The sequence below is a fragment of the Artibeus jamaicensis genome, unplaced genomic scaffold (assembly GCF_021234435.1).
Source record: "Artibeus jamaicensis isolate MK-2021 breed Jamaican fruit bat unplaced genomic scaffold, CSHL_Jam_final contig_332, whole genome shotgun sequence".
Taxonomy (NCBI): Eukaryota; Metazoa; Chordata; class Mammalia; order Chiroptera; family Phyllostomidae; genus Artibeus; species Artibeus jamaicensis.
This window is the reverse complement of record NW_026521788.1, coordinates 17240273-17265144: the sequence shown is the minus strand read 5'-3', so window position 1 is coordinate 17265144 and position 24872 is coordinate 17240273. Positions and strand designations below refer to the sequence as shown.

The following is a 24872-nucleotide window of genomic DNA, read 5'->3' as shown; positions in this document are numbered from 1 at the left end:
CTTTTCCCAAATCTGAAATCACCTTTGAAAAGGAAGAGATTTCAGACAGTTGATGAGATTAAGGAAAATACCACGGGGCAGCTGATGGTGATTCCAACAAAGGATTTTGCAGTGTTTTGAACAGTGGAAAAGACACAGAGAAAACTGTGTAAGGTCCCAAGATTCCTCCTTTGAAGGGGACTGAGGTATCATTGTCCTATTACAATGTTTCTTATTATCTTGCATTTTCTTCAATAAATGTCTCTATCTTTCATACTGTATGGCTGAATACTTTCTGAACAGACTCTGTATACATATAAATAAATACAAAATGGTCTGAAGACACATTTTTAAAAGCCTGTGTCCATAGGTCATTAGTACATTCCTCCTGAGGCAGGGAGTGAAACTAGGGCAGAAGAACAAGCACATGGGAGACACTTTAAGTTTTTACTTTACATGGAACTGTTCTATTTCATGTCTTTAAAATGGTGTGTTAAATGCATGTATATCATACAATTTTTAAGGAATATAACAAATATATACAGTCTTAAAATTATCATCCCGCACACTCATATTTACTATACTCTATTTGCATTGTTGCATATACTTGTATTTGTGTTACATAGCTCAATAATAACTCTTTTTTATACTATAGTATGTATTTGTCCAGTACAATTTTAGAAAAACAAAGGTAAAATTAATTTACCTCCATACTTTAATGGGAAAAAATGAATATAGTTTACCTTTGGTTTTGAAAGAAAAATTATTGTCACATATACAAACTTTGCTGACTATTAACTTCCATCACAAAAGGAACATATGAATTTAAACAATAAAAGTAGGCAAAAGAAAAATAGACATACTTCATAGTGAAAAAGTTGTGTTAATCTCTGAGCAGCAAGACAATTCAGATATTCTGACCACGAAGTCAGATGCATACTTACTGAGCCTACTTGCTCCACCACAAATTTATTATTCTATCAGTCTCTTCCTTTTATAGCATGTTTCCTAAATAAAAATTGAAGGAAAAAAAGCATGTCAGATATAAGAGCTTTCTTTTCTCTTTCTGAAAGGCTCAAACTCCTGTTGATGACACTTGGGAAAATCGCAGGGGTGAGCACAGCTGGAATGCAATGGGTAAGCCTCACCCTAGGAAAACCACCTTTGTGATCATGGTATCTCCCCTGCCAGGTAAGTGTCTGTTCTTATTTTCTAAATTGCTCAAATAGTTATGAGCTATTGCACAGATCTTTAGTGAAAGAAGAAACTATAAAGACCATTTAACAGATAAGAAATCTGAGGTCTAGAAAGCAATTTATCTAAAGGTATAGAACTAATAACTGTCAAAATTCAGACTGTAAGTGAAATGCTCAACTTAAAAGACTGCATGTTAACAGATGGAACATTATTGGAAATTAGCTTCTCGGGAAAAAAAAACCCAGCCTATTTAAAAATAATAAATAACTTGAATAAGTAGCATACTGACATTATTTGTGGAAAAAATAAAACAGTGGGCTAAGCCCATCTATTTAACTTTGTCAAATCCTAAAAAGCAGGGAGAGAGTCAATATCTATTCAGTTCTGTTCCATAAGTAACTATTATAAATTTTACTAGATATATATTTTAAGGAAATCAATACTTCAAGAGATGTTGGTGTATATTGATATCTGACTAAAAAAGCTCCTTGTCCAGTGAAATTGTGCAATAAATTAAACATCAACTCCATTGAGACTATTGTAATATTGCTGGTTAAACTGATTTTCTAAGTGTTTTTGTTTCTTACATATGTGAATATGGTGGCTATTTATTCGGGGCTTGAGAAAATTTTATTAAATGCAGCTCGGTTTCACGTTCAGTAAATAGTCATCATTATGTGTGCAATTCATGGTTTAATGCAAATCTTGCCTACAATATTGAAAATGGGAATGCTTATTTCTATGGAGCTATAACATGGTGGAAAAATGCTAGGCTGAGGGTGATCTTGAAATAAATAGAATCTAAAATTCCAATGATAAACAGTGCATGATTTAGTATTTCTGCTCAATAAGTACTTGATCAGTTTCTGAATTTAATAATTACCTTAAATTCTAGATGGAAAATGAATTAATCAACTTGAGAGGACTATCACCAAAGGCGATTCAATGAACATGAGCTCAGCTATTCTCCCAAATCCATTTTGATTAGTATTTTTAGGGCTATAATGTATCCTACTAAACCGTTCATTCATTCATTCAGAGCATATTTATTGAGTGCTTATTATTTTACACCCTGTTCTAAGCATTGAGAAAACAGCAATGAAGATGAGAACTGCTACCCTCATGTAGCTTACAGTGCAGAGAAGACACATAAAGAAGATAAAAAGTAAATTACAGGGTACGTTAAATAATAGGTTGTAAAGAGGAAATACAGCATGTTTATTTCCAACTACTTCCTTGAACCATGGAGAATGCCTCGCTTCTTAGTCATGGGTTTTGTTTATTTGTTTGTTTTCTTGATAATAGAATGATTCTATTCTAACCCTTGACATTTCTGAGCTGATCTGAGCTGTCATTTCTTGATCTTTTCTATGAATTTATATTGCTACTGTGGTTTAATCAGGGGCTTACATTATCCAGACTCACCAATGCTTGGTAGGAGAGTAGGAGGGTGCTTTTAAATCTCTCTCTCTCATATAAATTTACTACCACTGTCCCCTAATCTCCCACAGTTGTGTTGACACACTCCCATGCCCTCTAAAAGGACCTAGTAAATGCTCAGGAATGTAAAGATACAGTCTGCCTTGGATGTCCCACTGAGCTTGCCGATAAAATTCAGGGTAAGAAAGTCAAATTATACAACGGCCTAACCCCATTAATTAAACATTATAACTCACCCACTAATATGGCCACCTACCATGGCACATGCAAGGTGCAGACATTCATGATTATTTAGTTAGAATAAACAGAAACTTTCCACTACAATAGAGGATGGATGTAATTACTCACACATGTTCTTTGTGGGGTACTATAAAGACAACCTTCAGGGCAAAGGATGCTGAACCATTTGTGTTAAAAATAAGCAATTGACAGACCTGAAGTACCAATAGATGCAATCCATTATTGACTAAGGAATGATTTTACAAAAAAAAGAGTCTATTAGAAACTCATGCATTCACTCATTTCATATGTGAAAAAAACATTTTTTTCTGTCACCCTGGGAGACAGAAAGAGTTCTGGTCACTGAATTTATAAGACACACTGCCTTTTCTTCCAGGAGTTCACGGAAGGATACAGGCACCTAAATAGAGAACCATAGTGTTCTATCTTAAGCACAATGATAGGGGATGAAGAAGGACCAATAGGATGTCAAAGAAGAAGCACCTAAACTAATTTGGGAGGAAGGTGAGAAGTGAGAGACGCAGCACTCAGAAGAGACCTCCTGGAATTAATTGTACCTGAGCTGGGTTATCTACATGAAAGGAGAAAGAAATCCAAAGACAGAAATGAAACCACGAGGTATATAGTAAGAACTACGCACAGTGGCCTGTAGAGCAAGAGTAAAGCTGCTGTAGAGGTCGATGAAAAATAAGACTGGGCAGTGGCAGGGATCAGATCCTGAGAAGCTTGGACTCCATCCCATAGGCCACACCTGAGGCGTGTATGTGTCTTTGTGAAAAGAGTGCTTCGTTCAGACTTGGTGGAGGAAAAAAACATGGATTTGGAAGCTACTGATTTAATTCTGTAAGAACATAATAAGAGCCTAAATTAGGTAGCAGTGGTTATGAGTGTTAAGCAGAGACATTGGCAGGGCTTAGCAGTTGGTTGATAGGGGAGTCAGAGGAAGTCAAATATAACTGAGAGTCATCTAGCTTTCATGTGAGTAAAGAATTCTTGGGGTGTCTCAGGCAGAAAGGTGGGTGTCCAGAGACTGCTGTGTGACATCCAGGTAGAGAGGACCTCTGGGCAGCTGTGAACACAGACACAGACGGAGTTTCGGGTTGACCTTTTGTAACATTCATCTCTTGTAAGGCCGTACAATCTTCATTTTAATCAAATTTTACTAACTTAATTAAATTTTAATGATTTAGATACAAATGTTCAAACTAAAAGGAAGGAAGCACAATAGGATATGCCCTGCTTCCCCTCAAAGATGGTTCTGTAAAGGCCTTTGATACAAATAAGGCGTTTTTTATAACAAAGGCCTTATTTGTAACAAAAGCCTTTCTCACTAAAAAGGCATTTTTCCTCACTATATGGAGCAGATGGGAGAATGGCGCAACCAATTCATAATTAGGTAAATAATCATATTAATAATGATGTAACATTAAAAAGAAGGAACTTTATTATCATGAAAACACACGAGGTAGGTATTATTTCCAATTTACAGGTGAGGAAAATGAACTTCATGAAGGTTCAATGGCTGTAGATGACACAGAATCAGTAGTAGAGTTAGAAATTTCTTTAAAGAAAAAGAATTGATCAGAGGCCTAATTTATATCTAACCCTCACACTTCCTATATGTTCATTAATTTAATCCACTGGGGTGGGGATGACTTTTTAAATTTTTTGCTTATGCACTATAATGGAGATTTGTCTACTCTTGAAAGAGGTGTTTCAGAAATCTCTAAATATTTATTCAAATTTCACTTTTATGTTTGTTTAAAGAGATTTTTAAAATGTGTAAGAAACATACACACCAATCTCAAATTACAATACATTAGAGAAAAACAGTATGTTAATGTTTGCTGCCAGGTTGAAATATTTAGTGGCAAACCTCCAAATATAATGTTTCTTCTGATCTTTATTTGAAAAGTGTACCATGATTATAAGGTGTTATGTGAAAAAAAATATTATGTTCAGGTCCTTATCTGTGTAAATGGTAATTTTCTCTATGTTATGCAGCTAATATAAAATAAATAAAATTGGCATGCTGACTTAAATTTTTGTGTTTATTAAAGAAGCTTTCATTGGGATATTTCAATGTATTTTACTAAATGCATTTTTAGGAAATAAATTTTACTAAACTGGGACTTTCACTTAGTTTATAAATTGGTATTTCAGATAAAGTTTCATCTGACAAGAAGAAATTCTGCTTAAAAAAACAACAGCAACAATTTTTAAAAGTGTGGTAATATACAATATTTTTCTTTTGAAAATGCATTCTCTGTTTGGTGAATCAACATGGCCTCAATACCTGAACAGATCTTATCGTCCATTGCTGTGTATTTAGGAAATGCTCCCAGAGGCAGACTATTCTGAACACTACAGAGATTTTCTAATGCCTAAAGGCAACTTCATTTGCTGTTTTTTTGTTTAATAAATTTAGGTGTTTAGTGTTGCTCATCTCAACATAAATTATATAAAATCTGAAGTTTTTAATTCTAGTTCATTGGATTTTCATGATTCATATTTCCCTATAGGCACAAGTTTAATAACTTTTCTATTTTTTGTAGCACGTAACACTTGGAAAGATTTAAGAGTCCAATAGTTGCTGTTAAAGTTGATATGACAGATTACCAAAGGAAAATACTGCTGTATGAAAATAGACCTTTTCCCCCTAATATCTGAGATCTTTCATGGCTGGGCTTTTATTATTATTATTATTAATTATTATTATTACTATTACTATTAAACTAGCATTTCAGTCACATTGTCCTTAATTTTCTCAAAAACAGATTTGGATATTCAACAATGAAAAGAGAGAGAGAGAGAAATAAAGAAAAGGAAAGGAGAGAGAAAGAAAGAGAAGGGGGAGGGAGGGAGGGAGGGAGGGAGGGAGGGAGGGAGGGAGGGAAGAGAGGGAGGGAAGAAAATAGCTGTGTACTTTTGTGTATGAGAATATTCAGTTGAATCAGCTAAAATAGTAGCAAATCTGCTCACCTTATAAAGGATGCATACCAAGGCATTTACAACAGATGGTGATGGAAGCCTGCTTAGGATATAATTTGAAAGCTATTATGATTTTAGAATTGCCTTCGGAACATCTGAAGTCAAATTTTTGAACTTTTTTTGTGCAGTATCTCTTATGATCCAGCCAAACCCTAGACTTCTCAAAGTTAGGAGTCATCCATTGCAAACCTTGGATTGATAAAAAAGTGTTCTGCATGTTGTAAGTAAGCATTGAAATAAGATTTGTTTATATAATTTATTTAAAACTGTTCACCTAACAGGGAAAACTTCCATAGCTAGAGGCCCTGGATATAGTCTGAAGTTAGCCAAACTTTGGCAATTTGGCATTGATTTAAACTAGTCATAGCATTAACAAAAGTGAGCCTATTTCCTTGTCTTTTTCAAAAGCCTCTTGTGGGCTTGTCAGGTAATAATACCCAGCCACTTTAAAATCACAACCCAATGGAGAGGCAGTGTTTTGGGGACTCACATTCAATTTCCTCATTCAATCCTCATTATGCTCTTGGCAGAGCATCAGTCACTTCCTCCTAAAAAACAGAGGAATGAAGATATGGAATTGATGTCCGGAGCAGCTGTCTTCTCTTCAACTCCTGTCTCTGCTTACCTGGGTCAGGGGAGAAAATCACTGAGTTCGTTCATCTGGGGTGAACCAAATTGCGTGGACAGAAAATACAGAAAAGCCTGAGGAAATCTGGAATTTTCAGAGAAAAGAAGAAAGAACCATTCTGATAACACTAACAAAACAGTCATTTGTTCTTTAGTCAGGTTAACTGTTGCTAACACAAGAGGCCCTCAAGGGTCTCTGAGCAGCTCCACCTCTGAAACTGTGTGCCCCTTGCTAGAGGAAGGAAACACCAGGGAGTGACGTCAGATAATGCAGATGCCTCCCAAATACCTCGGCATTCTCAGGAAAGAGACCCCTAAGATGTTGAGATGTACATGCAGGAGGCTTACTAAGGTGTGCTCTCAAAAACAACTGGGAGGAAGCAAAGAAAGCAGGGTCGAACTGAGGAAGAAGACAAACTGAGGTGCCGTTCCAACAGTGGCCTCAGCTAGTCGCTCAAAAAGCTCTCGTGTGGAAGTCCTCCAATGGTGTTCTTATTGAGGCAAGGAGTCTGGGACTCTGTTCTGCCCAACAGTGACCAACCACTGCATGTGAGCTGTTCATTCAGAGCAGACATAACCCTGAGCAAGGCCACCTCCTTCATCAGAGAGCAATCCTCAGAGAGGGACATAGTCTTGAGCTGTTAGCAGTCAACACTGCTAATTACTTAGGAATGAGCACCTAGTTCCTTCAGAGGGGTCCCGGTGACATGACATGGTGTCACTATTCCACCCAGTCACACTAATTAGTACAATCAGTAGAAATGATAACAATTGATTCTGACCCGAGGACTCATTGTCATAATATTTTATCTTCTGTTGAATAAAGTCCTCACCCTATATCAAAAACATAGATTATTTTATCTTTATCTTCTCAACACTCTAAGGTTTTATTTGTCTTTATGTTCACCAGAAGAAATGGGCTTAGAGACAATAACTCCCCCAATTCACACGATTAGCTAGGGCACTAGTAAGGGTTGAAAGTTAGACTTTTCTGAATCCAAAGTGTTCTGAACCAATTCATAGCATTCAATATCATTTCATGTTGGTGGTGTTTTTATCCCTAACCATGCCACAGATATTTGGAGGCAAGGAGTAAAATGTATTTACACACAGAAGATCAAACACATAATCCAGGAAGCATAGGTTTCTGAAATGTTGCTAAACAATTCTAAACCATGTGCCTAAGCACACATACATGTTCAAGGCCAGTGAGGGAGGAAGAGGATGTCAAGCCAGTCAAGTGAGCAGAATCAATGTCATTGATGTGACTGTCATATTCAACAAGTGGACCTGAAAATAATAGACCAACCAACAGTGCTGGCTGTTGGATTACCTCCACAAATAGCATTTTTGAGACTCTTTTCTCACACTTTCTCCCACATCTCCTCTCTCATACATCAAAACCCAATAGCCAACAACAAAACTAGACATTTACTGAAGGTCAGAAGCTGAAGAGAGTTACTGAAGGTCAGAGACTATTTTCAAAATGTTTTTCAACCTATCGGCAGGACTACTTCCTGTAACAATTACAATTTCATGTTCCAGCATGAATTTCCAGACTATTGCATGAATATTGGAGTCTCAGTACCTGATGATTGAGAACATTATGTTCGTGAACATCTCTCTCCAGAAGACGACAGAAACAGCTAGCTTCATCCTTTCTCACTTCTGCCCTTCACAACCAAGATAGGTAGATGTTGTAAACAAGCAGAATTACCAAACTGGACAAAATTTGCCCTATCATGGGAAATAAATATTAATTGAGAACGGTATGGAGATTATATTTTCCCTTACCTACCTAACTTATATTAATAAATTCCATGAAACAGATATTGTACCCAGTCCAGAGCCCAAAATGCAGTAAGAATTAAATAAACATTTGTTGAGTTTATAAACACCCATGACCCACAACTCCGTGAAGCTTCCCCATTTCCTCTATAAAAATTAAGCTCTCTTCTCTGTGCTCTGATAGCATTTTGCGCCTTTTTAAAAAAATAACATTCTCACTTCTGACATTTGTTATACTTGGTAAAAATTTCTGTCTCTTCCTCTTGTCATAAGGGCGAGGAACTGGACCTCACTCAGTCTGTATCCCACACTTGTCCCCCACAAGGCAGGAATCAGTATTAATGTTTTATTGACTTTGATGAGCTACTGTTTTAGGGACTGTGGGAATGGGTTACAGAATGGACAAGTGTGCCAAAAAATTTGCTGGGAGCCGTGGTGGCACTTCATATACTGATTGAGGATGGTGGATTCAATTCTGCTAAGGCAGTCACATCACACACAGCCATGCAGTAAGTCTCATTTGGGCATTGATGTCCTCTCCATGCCATTTGCAAGCAGCACAACCTTGTCTGGCTGGAATCCACAGGTTGCCATACTGATGCTATGCATGGGTTGAAAGAAAAGAAGGAAAAGGCCATTCAGGCTAAACCCAAACCTACTGGTGGCGTAAAAGCTGTGCTTCAGAGAGATGACAAAGCTTCTTAGTCCAGACCTGTGATGCAGAGGCTTTGCTTCTCTTGGTAAATTTAGAAATGGTTGAATGAGCATGAGCTTCATGCCTCGCTAGATAACCACTCTCATCCCTTTGCCCATGCTTTTGTGCATACGAAGCAGTAATATGTGGTGGTAACAGGGCGAATTCTGGAACCAGATGGTCCAGATTTGAATCCCAGCCCTACTATTTTCAAGTTGCTCCTTCATTGGCAAGTTACTTTACATCTGCATGGTTCATTTCCTCTGCTAAAAAAAAATGAAGATAATAATAATATTTAGATCAAATAATATGTGTTAAAATAATAAATGTGTGTCCGGAAAGCACTTGAAACAGTGTACAATGCAGAATAACTACCTAATCACATCGGCCGCAATGAGGACACTGCGCACGGCATAACAAGCAGTCTGGAATTTACTTTGAGTGCATCAGGAAGCCACTGGGGGGATTTAAGCAGCAGTGCAATGTGATCTGATTTATTTCTTAAACATCACTTGGACTATTCTGAGAACCTGGACTGCAGGAGGAGTGGAAATGTGGGGATGAGTTGGGAGGCTCCCGCAGTGGACCTGGGAGGAAGTAATGATGACTTATGGCAAGTGACGTCTTATTCTAAAGGTAGGCAGAATAAGCAGAATGAGCTGTATTTAGAGAGTAGAACAATGAGAAGTGATGATGAGGTACATGTGGAAGGTGAGGGAGTGGAAGAAATAAATAATCAAAAATAATTCTAGGTCTCTAGCTTTAATCATGGAAGCGTGGTGACATCCTTTACTGAAATAAAGGAGAGTAAAGAAGGGACATATTTTAGAAGGGAAATCAGACTTCCCTGTGGAGCTCTAAGTTTCAGGTGTCTATGAGAAGTGCAAAGAGAATGTTCAAATATCCTGGATTTTAAGCCTGAAAATTATATTGTTATCAGTGGAAGTGGGGTTCTTGCAATATCACAAGGAAAAGAATGTTCTGAGACCCACTCTGGAGGATGGGGCTGTGGTATGGTTTATTGATGATGTACAATTAGGGGTTTTCCCTCCTGACTTACCAATTGTGGGGAAGCCACGCCATGGAAAAGTCCAATCTTGTGTTTAGTAGGGCCAGGATGAAGGCCACTGCCCAGAGTTTATGCTCCTTATTAAAGTCCAGTCCAGTCTGTCATCTGGCTAGCTTAGAGTGTGTTTCCATTGTATTCCATTACTGTTTTGGTATTCAGACTTCCTCCTGGAGGCCATGAGCCAAGTGGCTGCTAAAACCTCGTGGCCATGGAGAGAACAGGTACATGCACTGTGCAAGTGTGGGTTACAAGCAAGAGAGACAGCTTCTTTGTTCCCCTGGAATTATATCCAGGAGCTTGGGTTTGGGATAGATGAGGTGCTTTTTCAAAAGAACTAATCAACTGCCCCAACTTTCATGGGCTTTGGCTGGGTTTACACCTTCTCAGTAGACTGCTAGGCCTCTATGGTCCAGCACCTACCTCTCCATATGTCCCCCAACAATCTGGTACCACAGTGGGGGAGGAAGGAGTGTCAATCCCCTCAGCAGAGCAATGCCGTAACCCCTGGGGTATGGAGCACTACCTTCCTGGCTAGCAAGCAGGCTTATGTTCCCCAGTTTTTTAAGCTCAGTGTCTAATCTCTTTTGCTTCCCTTCTCAATACTGAGCAAAACACCAAAGGTAAGAATATGAAATATCCACATGGAGATATCAAATTGCATCAGCATATAGATACTTAAAGCCACAAAAGGTAATGATACCTGCTATGGCATAGGGGTTGATATAAAAGGGAAAGGAGGACTGAGTTCTAAATGACTCCAGTATTTTAGGGTTAGGGAGAGAAGTCTCAAGTGAAGGTTAGTGAGGAAAAGCAACCTGGGAGATAGGAGGGAACCTAGGAAGTGTGGTACCACAGAAATAGAGAGGAGACTGTATCAAGAAGAGTGAAGTGGTCAGATGGATCAAAGACTAATGGTGATCTAATACCATAAGCACAAAAAACTATTATTGGATTTGGTGATATGCACGCAGGTCATATATGACTTTGAAAAGAATCCTTTTGGTGGAATATTGGAAATTAAAAGGTGATTTGGAAAGGATTTAAAAAGTGATGGTGAAGAACTAGAAACTTTTTGGAGAAACTTTACATTGAAGGAGAAAAGTGAAAGAGAGTATAATAAAGAGTCCATTGTGATGTTTGCCCCCTGACAGCTTTTATGCTCCAAGTCTTGCTGGTTCCTAGGGCCCTACAATTGGACAAGTGAATAAAAAAGCTCCTGGGGAAGGTCATCAGGAAGACATGACTGCTGGTTTGGCTTAGGAGCTGGACCTAGGCAATTGGAGGCTCCTACTCCCTCCCCTGTGCTTCTAACGTGCGTTCCTGCTGCCTTCCCTATACTAGAAGCTGCCTAAGGACACAGCCTTGAGATAGAAAATTAATAATGAGACCATCTGAACTGGGTATGGGACTAAACCCAGTTAAGGGCTCCTGTGTATGTGACTGCACCCAGTTAGAGTCTATGTAAATTTTTAACATTTGGTGACTGGGTGTGAAACACTGCTAGTCTCTGGCCACCCATGATAAGCCTTGTAGGAAAGTTCCCTTGCTCATTAAACCTGCATGTATCCATCTAGAGTGGCCTGCCTTTTCCTTCACTCTCTCCTTCTCCTCCATGGGGGGGTAGGGGGTAGAGGGGGGTTCAGATGACCCTTCAGAAGTTTGTGAGGAGGCTGCAACCCAACGAAAACCCACATGCTCTCTCCCTTGATATTGATGAGAAGTTCAACCCACACAGACCCCACCCAGCATTGAGGTCCCACCATTTCACCCTACCCCAGGCCCACACCAAATCAAGAAAAGCCCAAACCACCCAACCCTGCTTTGCTGTTGCTTCACTCAGACTGAACCTGAGCCCTTCTGCTTGGGGAATCCTTTTGTTGTTTATTGTGTAAATAATAAACTTTCTTTCACATCTTACTGGTTCCCAGTATTGTTCATGCCAGTACCTGTATAACTTCCTGGCACAGGGCTGCCCAGCATCCAAATGGGGACACTAAGTACCCAAATAACATAGAGACAGAAGCAGGATGTCAGGTCAAGGGAAAATTAGGCATTCTGTTTTTATGGAGGTAGGAGGACATAGAACATGTTTTCATGCTGAGTGGAAAAAATCCAATAGAGGATGACAGATTGATGAAGAAGGAGGAAGAGGGACTAACTACAGGAGCAAAGTGCTTGAGTGGCAGGGAGGAGATGGGATCCAGAAGACAAGGACAGAGGCTGGCCATCAATAGGAAGAGAGACACTGCACTGTAACAGAAGAGAAGAGGAAAAGATGGGATTTTGAGTCAAACATTCCTTAAAGGAGCCAGATAATGTAAATGAGAGCAGTAGCAATGCGGAAGACAGGGAGTGATTAGCACAGCCTCCCAATGGCTGTCCAGACTCCCTTGGCAACCATCAGAGCCACTCTTCTATCTACATCCTAATGAGTATGTACTTACAAGAGTGCAGGAATTTCAGTAACACTCACAAATAACAAGTCTTTTGATTTTCATTTCTTTCTATTTCATGTCTTTAGTTTTTTCAAACTATTTTCTTGATATCTAAAGGTAAACAGTTGCTAACTCCTCATACACTTTTTTCTTGAAATTCATGAACTACATATTCGAACTAGGAATTCATAATTCCCCTGGGAATCAGCAAGCTGAATAGAAATGAGTACATTTCCACAGAAATGGACTCATTACTCTGCCAGTATTATGTTGGGCTTTAGGAATAATTGTTATAAGACAAAAGGGTCTTACAGGAAGAAAGCTTTTGCATTTACCTTAGATTATATTTTTGCAATGAAAACAATTTATCCACCTGCATTTAATTTGCCTTGGTGTTAAGTTTGCTATTTTCCTTCTGCTCAAAATACAGGCACAGTCTGAAATTTGCAAATGTTAAGGAAATTTAAAAAACACATTAGTATAAAATATATTGACAATATAAAATCAATAGCCAGTATATTCTTAAAATACAGTGTCTGATTTTTTTTTTACTTCATAATGTTATCTAAATAATAACTGAATAAGTTTTGGGCTGAGGAAAAGAAGAAAAACAATTGCATCTGCCATGTGGTGAGCACTACTTTTGGTGTGTTGAATGCCTTATCCTTTTTAAATGGGCATTACCTGCACAGATGAGAAAATTGAAGTTCAAAAAGTTAAAATAGTTTGTTCAACCACAGTAAAAAAAGTAAAATATCGCAAAGTCACAATGTAAATGTATGTCTCATTTTTTAATTTCTTTTGTTATTTCCCAAGAGGTTAAAGGAAAGGTGAAGGATACCCATTAAATTCAAAACCTCATAACATCAAATAATTTTAAACATCTAACATTTGTTGATTGACAATGATGGAGTTTTCTCCTTTGAAGTCACTGGATTTTGATGTGGCTAATATTCCTGTAGAGGTCATGAATCTTCAACTGTTAATCAACACTTCCTTCCTTTAAACTAATCACTGCCTTTATCTTGGCTTGGTCAGAAAGTAGGAGGAAAAGGTGGGGGGAAGGTAGGTGGGGGTTACAGGAATCCCCAATACAGTTCTCCCAGAGTAGATGCACCCAGGGGGTAATAGTACAGAGGTTAGCACCCTCTAGGAAGTTAATTTAAAAGACCCTAAAAAGGGAAGTTTGTTTGCTAAACTGACCAATATCTTTATATAAAGTAAATAAATAAAGCAACCTCACACTATTATTTCCAAGAAACATTCAATCAGTGTCACATTGACTGACAAACAACAAAACGTCGATGCCCATCCTTTCACTTGTCTATCTTTAACCAACCACACAGCATTGAACTATATCTAACTCCAGTTCTGATGAACAGGTGACTTTGTGTTCGTTGTCATTATTATTTGCTTGTGCGGGTATGACATGGTGGTTTACAATAAGAAATACATATATGAAATCTTTGACTCCAGCCCTGACACAAAGCTCCTAAAACCCTTGGAATTTCCTGTGATAAGTGAGATAAAGTGTCTTTTGCTATGCTAAGGAGGTGACATTTGAAAAGCCCTTAGGTAACCTAAGGGTGAGGTAACCGGTGGTTGGCTCCAGGGAACCAACCACAGGATTGGAGGGCTGGAACTTTCAGCCCCACCCCCAACTTCTGGCTGGAGGTCACTCAATCCCAGGGGGTCTTTGTATGGTGACAAGCGATAATAAGGCAGAGTTATTGTGGTGATCCCTTCATGGTGTACACAAAAATTGAATTAATGTCTAGTACATTGGAAACTAACATGTCAGGTACCAATTTTACCTTTAAAAAAAGGGACAATATTTAAAGAGTTTCTGGGTTTGTGATCACGTAAGAAAGAGAGAAATAGCATGCCTAAAAGGGGGAGAAGGTACAGAAAATAAGTAGCATAGACAGTAGGTAGAAAATAGATAGGGGAGGGCAAGAATAGTATGGGAAATATAGAATCTAAAGAACTTGAGACACGTGTTCATGAACTAAAGGGGGGAGTGGTAGGGGAGGGGGGTGCCGGGTGGAGGGGAATGAAGGGAAAAATAGAACAACTGTAATGGCACAATCAATAAAATATATTTTAAAAAAAGAAAGTAAATTAAAACCTCACTGAAATACCACCACATACTTATAATGGCTAAAATTCTAAAACTACCAGCACCAAGATGGGCAACAGAAATACTGATTTGTTAATGGGAATGTGGATGATACAGCCAGTTTTAAAATGAGTTTAACATCTTCTTATAACAATAAACATATTTACCTAGGAAAAAAAAAGTCAGAGTACACATCCCTGCCCCATACCTTCCCCTATGGTCCCCATGCAACACTTCCATCTGGCTATTCCTGAGTTTTATCTTTTTATAATAAACCAGTGAATAAAATGTTTCTCTGAGTTCTCTGAGCTGCTCTATCAAATTAACTGAACCTGAGGAGGAGGTCCTGGGAATCTCTGATTTAAAGCCCATAAATTAGAAGCATAGGTAACAACTTGGATTTTTAATTGGCATCTGACTCCAAGAAGGTGGTTGTTAGTACTCTCATTACGTAGGCAGCCAGTGGTCAGAAGCACAGGTAGTAACCAGGGATTTTGACTGATGTCTAGAGTTGAAGGGACTGTGTGTGTATTGGGGGAGGAAGTCTCAGAGGGCTGAACCCTCAACCTGTGCAATCTGATGTTATGTCTCAGCAGACGCTGTCAGAGTTGAGGAGACGTGTAGAACAATCAGCCAGTGTCTGAAGAAGAAATACTTGTTCTAGGTGGGAAAATCTCCCCTTCACACATTGGAAGTGGAGTTTCAGAACCATTTGCCCAGGGTTGAGATGAGGCAGAGGATTTTTGTTATGTATTATTTTCTCTCAAGTTTTATTCCTATTTCTCTAGACCATTTAGAATTTAGACAAGACAGATACGCTGGGTTATGGTGCAATAACAGATAACCCGATGTCCTGAAATTTAACACAACAAAAGTTTATTTCTCCTTCCTGTCACATAGCATTGCAGATGCCAGAGGGAGCTAACATGCAGCCAGCAACTGAGCGTGTTTTAGTCACCTTGACAGAGGGACACAACATGGCAAACCCCCGGCCAGCTCCCAGGGTTTCTGACTAGACCTCACTATTTCTTATTTCACGGACTGAAGCGATAGTCTCGTGACCACAGCTAACTTCAACAGAGGAAAGAAATGCAGTCCTGAAATGTATGCAAGAGGAGAACCTGAATTATTTGGTAGAAAGCAAAGGTAACCTTATCATAGTCATTTCCCCCCTAAGTCTTTCAATTACCAGGCAGAAAAACAGTAAGAGATAAAAGCAGAACTTGAGAATTCAATCAGCAAAATAAATAACATTTTTTAAAAAGTCTATCTAGAGTGATGCGTAAGTTAGGTCCTGAATTAAGAACAGAATTTCTTTACAAAGGAAGGAGAAGGATAGCATTCCACTTGAGAATGAATCACTGGGAACTCAAAACACATTGTTACATGGAACCAAGATGATGCATACGGCTGTGTCTTAACCTTTCTGTAAAAGAAAAATTAGAACTACAAATAGTGTTGGCTTTGACTCTGAGGATCTAAGAGCAGAGAATATTAGAGTTAATTTTTTTTAAATAAGAGGAAGTAGAAAAGGAAGAGCTTCCATTGCTATCTTAGAAATATAGGTCTGACCCTAAGCAATATTTTCAACAAATAAGGTTAACTCTGGCACTAGACCCCTGGACCACCAACTGCCATTGTCCTCTCATGGTCATGAAGGACACAGAGCCCTCTGACTGGAATTGCTATTCTCTCTAATACTTTACCAAGACCCAAATTATTTTTTCTTTTGTCCAGTGATAATTTGCTCTAATTTAGTGCACTGACCTTAGTTAATTATTAGTGAAACGATGTGGTTTTAATAGAACAAGATCACAGCTAAGCATTAGAGCATGTAGATTCTAGTCTCAGCTCCAAAATATACTTCCTAGGTTAAAATTTTGGATATATTTCATGTTTTAACATATTAAACCACAATGTAGAAAGGAAAATACAGAACTAAGAACTGCCACAGAATCAAACAAGATAATATTTTAAAATTCTACAAGAGGTATAAAATTATGAAGTGTGATGATGGTGATGGTGATTATGTGGTATGCAATCACATAAAAGCAATGTACAATGATATTTTTTAAACTGACTCCTATATAACCCAAACCAGGATATTTGTGTTTTCAAAAGTGAAAGTTTATTTTCTCAACCATAGTTCCTGTGTTTTGAGTTCCTGAAAGCAGAGACTGCATCTTCCATCTTTGTCAGTCATGGTACAAAGTATATACTTAATAAATGTGCCTTTACTCCTGAGAAAAAAGAGGGAACAGCATGGGCTAAAGGACAGAACAAAATCTATGAAACAGGAACAGGAAAACCATCCTGAGGAAGACTAAAGGACTGTGTGTAATAGGAAGTGTGTGGAGATCAAGTGTCACAGGGTTGAGGGTGGGTTCATCATTAGGGACCTTGAAAGACAATAATAGGAAGATGGACTCTGCAGAGCCAGCAGTGGTAGGGAAACAGTCTACCCTTCAGCCAGAGCAATGATACAAGAGCCACAGAAGCTGATGTCCAACTGTTCTCAGTCCCAAATTAATGAAACTCTCAGCAGGGTCATTTTTTACTACATTTTTAGACATTGCTTAGAAAACAACTGACAAGTTTATAAATATCTACAGTCCTAATATTTCTTAATAAGTGAATTTTCCCTTTCATTTTCCTATTTGCTTTTCTTCCCTAGTCTAACATATATTTTTACACATTTTTCTGTACAGCTTAGTAACTGTACAGCAATTACTATATTGGCTGTGTAACTTGTTCTGAGATGCTTTATATAAAGTTACACACAAACAGAATGAATTAGTGAGAGCTTTAAATGAAATGTTCAATGGGTAGCAAAGGACATATAAAGAAGTATTAGTGCAGCTTTTGCCAATCAGGCACAGGATTGCTCACCAGCGGTATGAACATCCGAACAAGACAGGATCCGAACAAGACAGGTTGGTTAATATAGCGGAGACAGGGCTTCTTCCTAGCTCTTCACTTCTCTTGTCCTCTACTGCACAGTAAGACCAATGCGTACAAAGTTTCTACTTAATCAGGCAGACAAGGCACCAACCCCAACAGCCTCCAGGACAAACCTTTCATCTTAGAACAAAATTGGTTAAAAGAGACCTACCTCTCTAACTTGAGAGAAAAAGTAAGATTAGAGAGGGACTATCACTCTCAATGATTTTTTAAAAGAAACACATTTTTGTGATGGATTTAAGTCATATTCTAGGTCAAAACATATCCCTAATGAACATAGATATACATAGCATATCTCATCCTAAGCAATTCTGTGATGTGGGTCTTATGTTATTCCCCTGGCATTTTCTCATGCAAACATTATTCTATAATGGGCTCTACTTCATTTATATTTAGAAAGCAGACTTTTAAAATAAACACACTGTGATCTCCTATCAGCCTTTTCTAATCAGCAATTAGCTCAGCAAAAATCACTTTTTAAGGTAAATTTCAGGACATTCCAGCTGAGTAATAAAGAATGATGATCTCAACATCTAACTTCTAATTATCTCCCCAGGAAATAAGGTTACGGAATTCATAAGTAAGAAAACCAAGTAGAAAAATACATTTCTTGAGTTTACATTATTATGTCTTCAACCAGCCTAATCAAATGGGAATAAATTTTTCAAAGATGGTGGCTAAAACGAAACTAGAACAAAACTCTGGCTATCTGTCTTTACATTGTTGAAGCTAATCAGTGGTCCTCCCTTCACTCCTCCCCTTCTTTCTACCCCCGGTTCTGGTGTAAATGGATCTCCATAAGATGCAGGAAATAGCATAGGACTCTTCCTATGTTCCAAGACTGCAGTACTGTTGCTAGCCAGTGGCTAGCATCTTGGTTGCCAGGTGACACCTTTTAGCACTTATATAGCAGTTGGTAATGAGTGACCAGAGGAGAAATAAAGGCAGGGCTCTCACATGGCAATCTAACAAAAAACTTAATACAGGAGGCTAAAAGAAAAGGAAGACATGTCTCACCTATTGACCCAGCAGTCCTGAGCCTGGTTTGATAAGACTGTCAGGCATTCCATATAACATAAGCAATCCTATGATAGTGTAGGAGGTGGTGAACCCTTGAAAGTCTGTGTGTATCACCTCCACTAGCTGGGAAAAAGGAAAACCTTGAGACTGTGTGTTCATCCCTAGGCCTGGAAAGGGGAAGAGGAGGGGTCTACGATGCCCAAAGAAAAAGCCCATAAAACAATTTTGGTTAACTGCCTTCCTCTTGTATGTATACAAAATGAACAAATAGAGTGTGGAGCAAGGTAAGGATCTACATTTGGGTAATTCATGTCTCTCAGGGAAAGCTGGCATCAATTTTATCCATCGATCAAAATGTAACTTCTTTACCCTCACCCTGCCAACTATAGAAGTCCTCAGAACAAAGGACTCATTCGTTTTGGCCTCCTGACCTCTGGCCATCCTGTACTTGCCACCCTTGCTTTTGCCCTCCCATTAGAACTTAGCACTAATAAACTTCGCTCAAGCACTAATAGGCTTGCTGATCTGTAATTCTTTACTGCATTGCCAAGAAGAATCAGGTCCTACCCATTGACACATAGATCTTGTCTGGCTTGAGGAATGTATGATTTAGAAAATCTAGTGTGACATAATATTTTCTGAAAAATCTGCCACAGCAATATTGCCATATTTCTCCATTCTCTTCCACAATGTTGTCACTCCTCATTAAGAGGTAGAGTCCATTTCTCATCTCCTTAATTGATCACTAAAAGACTGTGCTGGACGTGAGGTTGTGTAGCTTTGAATGATAGATCATAAAAGATGATATGGTTTTTATGGTCCCGTTCCTCTGAAACCTTGCCTTTCGACCCAGCTGCCTTGCTATAAGGAAACCCCAATGAGCATTTACAGAGAGAGCCGCATATAGAGAGGAACTGAGGCCTCTGACAAACAGCCACATGAGTAAACTCAGATGCAGAATCTACAGGCTCAGTCAAGCCTTTAGATGACTGTACACCCAGTTGATATCTTGACTGTAACCTCATGAGACAGCCTGAGTCAGAAACACCCAACAATGTTTGTTGTTTTACACCACAAAATTGTGCAGTAATTTGTTGTCAAGCAATACTTAACTAATACACCTTCCTGTTAGAGTTACATGAATGGAGACAATGATATTTTGACCATGCATAAGACCAAAAACAAGACAAAAAAGGGAAATACCCAGAGAAGGTAGTAAAGGAGAAAAAAACAGCAACCAAAGAAAGAAAGGAATTGTAGTTTTCATGGCATGCTTTAAGAAACTCAAGGAGCTGAAGGCAGTTGAAGTTATACACAGTTGCCTGTGGGTGCTAAAAGCTCTGGAATTCCATGTCCAGAGACCTTGTTTCATAGGAATTCCCAAAGGAGACCAATATACAAAAAAGACTAGAAAATGTCCTGCCTTTTCAAATACCATAAGTGAGGTGAAGGACATTCAAAAATTAGAATTTTTGAAGCATGAAGCAATTCATTGTTCATACTTATGATAATTCTATTTTGTTCTAGCAAATGACTTGTATGAAAAACACGTAAGTGCCAGCAGAAGTACAGAAGAGATCTCAGCTTATTTCAAGTGCTCTCAAGATCTCTGAAAAGGGGAATTTGCCAATATAGGTGATACCCTGTACAAGCACTGACCTTTGGTAAACCAGGCCAGTGATTTTTGTGATATCCTAGGAACCATTATGAATAATGAGCAACTTCTGAGTGAAATTAAAAAATTGGTGATGCCATATTTCAAACTTTCTAAACAAATGCTTGAGATCATATGTATTTCAGAATTCAGAATTTCTTTAAATCTAGAATGGTAACCTATGTATTACAGCAGCACCCCAAAGTCAATAACAGTAATATTTCCATGGGAAAATGGAATAAATATTAACACTAAATAAAGTGTGAGTATTCTCAAATCTCTTCAGGTTAATTTTTTTTCAAATGAGTTTTACAAATAGAAACTTATTTTCCAAATATGTTTTATATTTTCACTTATGAAAGTATTTTGATGTTCACAGCTTTTTGGGTGGGTTATAGAATATAATGACAAAAATACTATTTGTTAGAGACTTCATCCGTGACTTCAATACTATTCAGTTAGCATGTTGTTGTTATTTATTATCCTGTCTACCCTGTAAGAATGATAAAACTGAGGACCATAGAGGACGTTAAGTAACATTCCCAAGGTCACAGAACTGACAAGTAGCAGATTCAGGATTCCATCTTGAATCAAACATCAAATCCCCTGCCTTTAATCACTCTACCATATTATAAGGAGTTGGGGTTTTTTGCTTGTTTGCTTGCTTGCTTGACTTTTTTGTTTTTGTTTCTTTTAACAGAAGTGATTCTGTTAAAGCATTTGGAAGAAATTACTCATCATTTACCATCCTGACCTTTGTTCACCTTGATATACGGGTCTTATATCAGGATATACCTTTCTGATAATAGCTCCCGAAACAGTCACTTCACTAGGAATGGTGGCATAAAGGGAGGTAGGTAAAGGTGGCCATGATTTAAGAATAAGAAAGAAGAATAGCTGGAGAAGAAAGGAAATGATTTCCCCCACTTTTTGAGAATGAGGAAGATGTTAAGAAGAGTAGGCAAGCCGGTGGGTTCCGGGGGTCGAAAGGAACCATACATTGATGTTTCTCTCCCTCTCTCCTTCCAAAGATAAATAAATAAAATATTTAAAAAAAAAAAAAAGAAGAGTAGGCAGTGAGAGAACCCCCGCAAAATAGGTTGGTTTCTTTTGCAAACACCAAAGATTATTTCAGGCAGAAATTTAGGTTCTCCAGATAACACAGGAACAGTGCCAACTAAAAAATGATGCCAAAAAGGCCAACTAGAAAAGAGCTAGCAAAGCATCTCAAATCAAACAATTTCTGGGAATATTACATGCATGACAGCACGATGTGAAAGTGATCTAGTAAGGTACCAGTTGTAAGACCACAGCAAAGTGGGTCGTTTTAGAAAGAGATCTATGATATAACATGTGTTGATGATTTCCATCCAAGAAGCCTCTAAAACATGGTCTTAGGACTGTTGGCAGGGAGAGAATCAATTGGCTGTCCTAAGTAGTTCATTGTCACAGAGCTGGGGAAGTCCCCCAAATGAAATGTGTTGCAGCCTTCCTGTTTTAGCTCTGCAACAAACCAACTCATAATAGCAGCATCTTTGACATAAATGTCACCTATACATGAGACTTAAAGCCATCTTAAACATTTGCATTTCATAACAACTGTAGCAGGACAAAATAAATGTATACCTTAAACCAATGAAAACCATCATGTGGTAGCATTTTGATGTGAACACATGGGCGCTAAAAGTAATAAATACATTAGTTCAGGCACTGGAATTGGAATATATTTAACCATCTACAGGAGAAGTACCAAGATCAGCAATCAATTGTAGATGTTAGAAAATAGCACCTTACCAATTCATGATTCAGGGGTAGAACTATAAATAATTGCAGATAATAACCATTTGTTGACTTTAATAATATTGTCAAGCCTTGAGTCAGTACATAAGAGTAGAATGAAGACTGAGCCTCTATAAAATAAAGATGTTTGAAATTCATATCTATTTAGAGAAGATTTAATCTAGTTTAATTTGCTTATGGGCAATAATGCATTTAAGCCATGCTTAAACATGAATAAAACAAATTATTATTGAAAATAAAAAACAAGTGCCCAATTCATGCCCTTACTGATTATTTCTTACCTTGTGGAGACCTTAGCTAGCTGTACAGTTGAGCCTGGGCGGGGGGAGGTGGGGCACAGGCAGGGGATGATAGGGGAACCAACCCTGTGCAGTCAAAAATTCATCTGTAGCTTTTGACTCTACAGTGACATTCACATTCGTAAATTCACCCAGCCACATATTGAAAACAGTATTTTCACATTCCCGACCCTACCCAATACCATCAAATGCCTCATTCCTAGCAATGCTTAAAATAGAGCTCCATCCCTAAAAGACTGTGATTTTCAGGCTAAGGAGCTGGCACTAACTCTCTCACTTTTCCTTTCACAAGGAGAATTTATGAAAAACATAATGCACAGGTTTTCACTGAAAAACTGAAATATGGACTAAGAAATACTAGTATTTCTCTTCTGAAGCTCAATCATTCAAATATTTCTTATTTATCTCTTTATTTACATGACCAGCTCCTGTTCCTCCTCTAACATCTAGTCCCAATGTCATGTCCTTCTTCAGCCCTTTCTGACCTGTGCCATGGGGTATGTGGTTCTCTTCTTGCTGTTCCCATGGAATTCTGCAAAGAAAATAGTGCTTATTTTTACTATGATTTACCTTTTTACATGCTCTCTTTTTCTTCTTAAATATATGTTTGTCAAGGACAGAATGTATACTCTTCTTATTATATCTACAGCCAAAATGATGCCCTGCGTATATTAAGTTTTCATGTAAGTCTGTTATATGATGAATATGTTAAAAGATATAATTGATCAACTTCTATGTACTTAGCCCTGTGCAAGCACTTTTGTTACATTATTTCATTTTTGTTCCCCTTAAAAATGTGTATCATTCCCATTTGGTCAAAATGCCTCATTCCATTTGGTCAAAAAGGAAATCAGGCCCAAAATATGTTATTACTAAGTTTTCTGTGACTACATTGATTACAAGTGATGAAATAGAATCCGGACAAAGTTATCTGCTGTCAAGCTTTTTCCACCACTGCAGAGGGCAGTGGGCGTGTTTGCAGGGAGCCTTCAGTGGGTTTGTACAGTGGCCATGCTATTTTACTTCCATGGAATAGAATGGAGCAATGTAAGAGACAAATGAATGATATGGATTGAGTGAAGTGAGTAGAGTCTGTGATAATCTGGTAGAAGTAAGAACTTCCTAAGGAGTATGGATACATGCATATAAGGGGCTACAGACTGAATATAAATGAAAAACTATGCTGTCTGAATCAAAAAGAGTGAATGTCTAGGAATGTTCATCATCAATACTTTTTTACATTATATACAACACCATATATTTTACATTTATTTTTTATTTTAATATTTGTTCAAGTGCAGTTTTCTGCCTTTTACTCCCTTCCCAGCCCACCTCCCCACAGCCCTTCTCACCTCTCTCCCATTTCCACACACACCCTTGTTTTTGTCCATGTGTCTTTTATACTTGTTCCTGCAAAACCCTTCCCCTTTTCACCTGAAATTCCCTCCCCCCTGTCACTGTCAGCCTGTTCTTTATTTCAGTGTCTTTGGTTATCTTTTGCTTGTTTTTTTGTTTTGTTGTTTAGGTTCCTGTTAAAGGTGAGATCATATGGTATTTGTCTTTCAACACCTGGCTTATTTCACCCAGCAAATGCTTTCCAGTTCCACCCATGCTGTTGCAAAGGGTAGGAGCTCCTTCTTTGTTTCTGCTGCATAGAATTCCATTGTGTAAATGTACCATAGTTTTTTGATCCATTCATTTACTGATGGGCACTTAGGTTTCTTCCAGCACTTGGCTATTGTAAATTGTGCTGCTATGAACATTGGGGTGCATAGATTCTTTTGGATTAACACCATATTTTTCACTAATTTTAATCTCTCTCTCCACTACAAAACTAGACACTGACTTTAGAGAAGAGAATATTGTCTTACTATAAATTGCATCCTCCCAAACACACCATGGTTACCAACTTGGGGAGTAACAGCTCAGGATGTATTTGTTGGGGAAGGATGCATTGACCAGCAAATGCAAGCTTATCAGTAGTTGATGTATCTACATGCCATGTTTGGTCCATGGCCCACCAATCTATCCTGAGCTTAACCTGGATGATCTCCAAAACACTTTTTACCATGTTTTCACCTTTGCCTTTTTTTTTTTTTTTGGAGCATGTACATCTAGAGATGGTAATCTCTGTACATTATCTCTCATTCTCACAATAATCCTGTGAGATGTATTTTTATGGACCTTGTGTAAATGAGAGCACTAAGGCTCAGAGTCATAAACTGATTTAGGTGGTCACCTGAAAAAGTACATAGCACAGTAAGCCCATATGACTTTAACCATAGTCGACGTGACTCCAGAGCTCATGTACTGTCCACTAAACCTGCAGTTCCTGGTGAACCTACGTGGAGAACACATGAACACAAAAAGAAATGAAAAATGTTGCTATCATAATGTTAGGAATTTACCAGGGAAACAATTGGTAGTGCCTTGGGGAGGAATGTCTCAGACAATGAGGAAGAGGTGGGAGAGAAAGCACACGTGAGGTCCAGGGTCCATTATTTTGGATTGACAACAGAGTTAATTGCTGCTCTTAACAAACCTAACATTACTGGAGAT

General features: G+C 38.2%; 1 pseudogene; it reads right to left on the bottom strand.

The window, feature by feature from the left end:
- Positions 1 to 1003: 1003 nt before the first annotated feature.
- LOC119059142 (uncharacterized) lies at positions 1004 to 1178 on the bottom strand (annotated as a pseudogene).
- Positions 1179 to 24872: the final 23694 nt, after the last annotated feature.